This window comes from Lonchura striata, chromosome 1 (assembly GCF_046129695.1).
Source record: "Lonchura striata isolate bLonStr1 chromosome 1, bLonStr1.mat, whole genome shotgun sequence".
NCBI lineage: Eukaryota > Metazoa > Chordata > Aves > Passeriformes > Estrildidae > Lonchura > Lonchura striata.
Genome location: NC_134603.1, coordinates 118,453,500 through 118,459,499, shown reverse-complemented (window position 1 = coordinate 118,459,499; position 6,000 = coordinate 118,453,500).

Here is a 6,000-nt window from a genome sequence, read left to right as displayed (position 1 = left end):
CAGGTACAAAATCTATCAGGTAACCAATCAGATGTTGGGGTTGAAATGACAGCCTGCCCGATGATGAAAATTATCGGCAACGGAAGAGGGAGCTCTCACTGCGCTGGCCCTGCCAGCCGGGAGACGCGGGCGCTTCTTCCAGCTGAGCCTGTGGAGCTGGTGGTGCCCATTCCTTCCCCCTTTATTTGCATTTCTGAAAATGATTCAATGCGATTTTCATATTAGTCCTTATAGAAAGCTATAGCAGAACGCTCCACAGCAAATTACAGTCAGATATGAGCAATGGATGAAACTCAGTAACATTTACCAAGCCTAGTGGTCAGAGGGATATTTTCTGGTGTTAGGAAGGCACATATTATCGCCATAGCAATAAGTCTGTTTCTTCCTGTATATGCACAAAACCCAAACACCCTGGGAGAAGTACTACAACATAAATAATAACAAATATCAACCGTGTTTATGACAACTGAGAGTGCAGACTGAAGCCTGAACTCACTGAATTTAATTAGAAGTCTCTGACCTCATCGGGCTGAACGAAACAGTGACAGAGTGATTTTGCAAACCTCCTCAGAGTAGCTGCTACCTCTATACATCACCCTTTCTTTTTTAATAAGCTGTTCCATGTGACTAAGAAAGTAGTCAAAGGTTAACATAGATGAATAACTGCATTTTATCTTCCACAGATAAACAATTATGCCTAAGGTCTCAATTACAAATACCCTAGTGTATTGTTTGCTTGTTTGTTTGCTAACTTGTTTGTATTGTTTTGTAGATAATTATTTCCAGATAAGCAGAATGGAATGAAATACTTAACATTCAATGTGATTCTGAAAAAGAAGGTCAGAATGCATATTTTGTGCAAAATTTTGCTCCAAGTTGGAGACTCTAAAAGCTTGCTGTGATGTAGGTGTTGAGTGACAATATGAGATGCCCTAGGGTATCTTTCCTGATCCTCAGACACCTCTCCAGAAGATCAGAATCCTAGGTTTCAATGAATTGTGCCCTGTGGCTCAGCAGTGCCTGCAGGATTGCCTACAAACCTGGAGCAGATCCGGCAATGAACCAACAACTTACAGCAGCAATGGATCTACAGTATCTTTACCAGTTATCTTTCTTTCAGCCATGCTACCCACTTGCAACATGTCCAGCATTGGAGAACAACAGGATGTTGGTTCAATTGCTGCTCTTGATTCCCTATTACATGAGATATTTGTTGCTGACATGTAAGGTCATGAGGAAGGTAGGTGCAATATATGCATCCATGCTGCAACCAACTTGTAAAAGGAGGTAAGAAGCAACTGTTAGAATAAGTTGCCTAAAACTACCCTTCCATACTGTACTCCCCACTATTTACTTAGGACTACAGATAGAAATATCATTTCAGAAGTAATTGTAGGGCTGAACATCTGCCCTAGAGTCTGACTTCAGAATGTAGAGCCAGAGAGAAATATGTTGACACTGCAAACAAGAACTTCTACAGGTGCTGGTAGAAATTTGTATATATATATATACACTTAAAAATGACATATTTATTGACACACATATCTCCCTGTGACTGCTTGCATTGTTTACCACAGCTTTTTATCTCTTGAATTTTACAAGACTTCTAACCAGCAACACAAATTTAAATATTGTAAAAACTCCTAGAAAACCAGGAAGCCCACCATCTACTAAGATTATGAATGTTGTATTTATTCTCAGTGTAGATGGACTACAATTATAGAGCAAGAGAGAGTATGTAACTTATGGGCAAGGCCCAGTAGCTTGGCATGTGCTATGCTGAAAACTTCAGGTTTTTTAAGTTCTCCTCTAGATTCAGTCTTCCATTACTTGGTTGCAGCATTGTAACTATTATTAGTCTTTCCTTTTTTTTCTTTTTTTTTTCGTTTTTTTTTTTTAATCCTGTGTTTGGTATGCTTGCATTTGACTTGTATATTGGTATGATTTTTGAAATATTACCCCAGGTGCCTGACATAAAAGTTTTTGCATCTGGCACCTGTGCAGGTGCAGAAGTCTTTGCTAGTTTTTGATAAATAGGAAAGTATCTCAGGAAGCATGAATCCAAAAATAATTTTATCAGAACAGTATTGGATTGTTGAGGGCTGAGTGGTATTACTTAAAAAGATGACACAGGGACCTTTGTAACACAGATTTGTTGTTCTTCTCTGATCAGAACTCTAAGCTTGGATCACTGATGTGATTTACAGAGTACATCCCCTCCATTACTTGCAGACAGACACTAACTCATACTTGTCTGAAGATGTCTAAAGCTTTGACTTATAGCAGCCATTCGGATTCCTCTGCCGGAACATGCAGCCTGCAGGACTGAGCTGCGACGTGATGTTTCACCAGCACATGTGCAATTGTCCCCACTCCTTCATCCCTTGGTGGCTGGGTTCCAAATCCTCTCATGAAGCTCACTTTGCTGTTACATACTAGCAGCAAGACTCATTTCTAGTCATTATTTCTGGTAACAGCTTTCTGATACTGCTTTGTAAAGTAGCAGGCAGAGTAATCCACGTGCTCTGTGAATTCTGTACTGACCACGATGAGCTGTAAGGACCTTTGTAAGACTGAAATACTTCATTTCTACAGCCAAATACTTGGGTTCACTGCTAATTTCAGATGCTCAAATAGCACTGATCTGCTACTACATGCATAATTTCCACCAAGAGAAGATCTAGCAGAAATATTGGAGGAATTACACATTATCATAAATGTACAGGACAAATCCAGAAATACCAGCACAGCTTGAGTTAGACCTCTTTCTCTCCATAACTGACATTTTTATTCTTTCTTCATCCAAGCTGAGTTTCTCCTTATTAGCTAAGTATTTAACCAGATCTCTTTATTTACCTCTGTATTTGTAACTCTGCCCTACACTTTTTCTCTGCAATCAGGGTTCTAGCTCATTGTCACTCATTATATGCCAAGGTGACACGATTTCTTACAAATTGATGTTGCTTTCTGCAACTTTACCTCCTAATTCCTAAGAGACCTTTGCAATCTTTTTTTACTCCCACCAAACGCTACTCCCCTGTTCTTCATATTGTTTTATCAGTACACTTGCAACACGATACTCCCTGGCAATCCATCCCGGGACAACTTCGAAGAGCTGTTATTTTAACACAATGCACCAAATTATCTCTCCCAATCTTCTCATTACCATTGAAGAGAACTCTCAGGTAACAAATGGGTTAGCTGTTCTAATGCCTTTGCTCTTTGTCTTTTATGCATGCCCTTCTTAAGTCATTACCGAGATAGTAAAGGAAGTTTTACAGTATCAGTTATACTGGTTGGATTTTTCATTAGCTTTATTTTTTACTTCCTTTATCAAGCATTCAGAAATCATGGCACCCATGTGTTGCTTAGTCTAATTCCCAAGGAGATAATAGAAGACCAGATGATACACAGAAGCCTAAAGGAGTCCCAGCTGAGTATTTGTAGCTGCAGATGCTCTTATAATCTCAGCTGCCACCATCAGTTATTATTGCATGATGGTCTGAGTGCACCACAGCTTTATTTTTTATTTCTAAAGGTAAAATATAATCTTTGTTACCTAGTAAGCATGGAAGACACAAAATTAATGCTCTAAATTCTGTGCACAGACTCCATACTCCTTCCTGACAGTATCTTGCAGGAAAAAAAAAAAAAAAACCCATCCAACAACCTATGAATATTGCTAGGGACTGAGTTGTTATTAACACCTTGAAATTTTTATCATGTCCTTAGGTAAGTGCTGGCTGTTGCAACAAATGTTCATGTAAGTGTGCCCCAAGCTTAGCAGGTTTCTGGTCTTCTAGCTGGTGTTTCAGATCCTGTAGGATATTTTTTCCTCCCTTCAGTAAAGGAAGCTTTTCCTTAAGGAAAGCAATTTTAGATTCTGGGTCTCAAGTATTTTGCAGTTTTATATGAGCTGATGTCTCTAGACTGTATCAAAACAGGTATCTGGGAGGCTCTTTATGTCAGCTTGTTTTAATAGTTGCTGATGGTGACCCTAGTGGATCTTTATGTATGGGCAATTCTGTTGCAGATAGACATCATTGCCTCCATACAGCCAACAAATATTTTCCAGCTCAGGATCCAACTGGGAATCAGAATCTCTCACCAAACTTCTTAAGGCCATGGCAAGTAATAACTCAGAGCTGAAACTCCTCTAGTTTTTCACTCAATTAATTAACAGTCTCTCCAAGCATGTGTCTATATGTGAGGCTGGCAATTAACAGCTGCTACTTTTAATAAGACTCTAATTTCTGCTTTCACATTTGTAAATATACAAATACATCTGCTGTAGTCTTATCTGTCATGGTATTGACCTTCTCCAACAGATTGTGAAATTCTCTGTGTTAAACTTTTGTTTGACCTTCTTTTCATGAAGGATTTGCTCATTTTTTGTAGTTTCCTCTTTACTTCTGAATTAGTATTTGGTACAGAAGTTGTTGTGGGATCTCCTGAGCAAAAATTAGGGAAATTGATTATAGACTCCTTAATGTACAAAAGTACAAATTTTCCTTCCTATGGTATAAATTCCACTTCCTACAGAAGCTTACAAAGCTGCATCTGGTCACAGGATTGTCTTTGCTGCCTTGTGAACATTGCTTTGGTCCACAGCATTTTGAAACATTTTGTTTTGATGATTTGTTCTTTTTTTTTTTTTTCTTTTTTAACCCTGGGTGACTTTTCTAAAAATAATTCTAAGCCATAGACCTGGGAATTGGCAAATAGTAGAAAAAAATGTTAAATACAATTTGACCATAAAAATCCACTTTGAACACTCTCCCCTCTCTCTATTTTCTTTTTTCTTTACAGTCTTAAGGAAGAGTCAGACTGATCTGTCATGAACTGTAGGGAAAACATGAGAATCTTGAATAGAACTTATATAAAGTATTCAATTCCATCCTATGACAACTTAAGAGGCATAGTCATTTCACTCGAAGATGGGAGACAGGTATGAAAGGATTATCCAGAGCTCTTTCGAAGATTTAAGAAAGGCTGCCCTACTTAACAGGATAGTTAGCTTGAACGCAGGGAATACAAAAGAAAAAGTACCCGAGAAAGCCTTAGGAAGCAAGGAATTATGAGGAGTTCCAGTGGAGAACAGCTAAGAAAGCAATAAAATATTCCAGAAGTTCCTCCAAGCTATGAGAAGAAGGAAACTTCTGAGGAAGACGACCAAGGACCTAATGTTAAATATCTGACAGAAGCCCAAATGACAGCAACATTGACTTCAGACTCTCCTGATCTGTCTACCTGACTTCTTGATGGAAGGGAGAAAATCAGGAGTGCTTTCTCTGGGAGCACTAGGGAAAGAGTTATACATGGAGGTACCGAATTAAGCACTGCTGCCATACTTGCCTGACCAGTGCTTACCAGCAGAGTTGCTACAACTCCTATCTGTCCACGGCATGGGGCAGACCAAATCACTGTGCCATGCGAGGGCGATGGTGGTCATCTCGCAGCATTCCTGCTACCATCTCTCTGCCCTTTGGACTTGCATGACCTCTGCCTCCAGATCTTGATCTCCTTCCTTAGTCCCAAGTGACCACCAGGCAAAAAGGTCTCCCGGGATTCCCTAGGACTAGTGTGCAGGGTGAATGCTGAATCCCAAGCTGTGATTAATGGAAGGGCTGACCTCCTGACCTGCAGAAAGGCTTTTAGGAGAGGGTGACCCGCAGAAGGCAAAATAGATGGCCCAGCTTTGTCAAAGGCTCTGTACCCCAGGACTGAAATAAGCAACGAGGGAAAGGTGGCCTTAGGCATTTTAAATAAGGCAGGGGAACAGTACTGAAGCTTTGAAACTGATTAAGCAAGTAGAATGCAGAGCTGAGTCACTCTGTATTTGTCTCTCCGTGTGCATGTGTACATATATAGATACATATTTTTGTAAGCGTGTGCGTGTGTTTGAGTGAGGGTATGAAAAAAAGAGGCATTCAGTTCCAAAAGCCACTGCAATAACGAATGGCAAGCTGAAGCTGTCACATCATATGAAACAGATCCAGG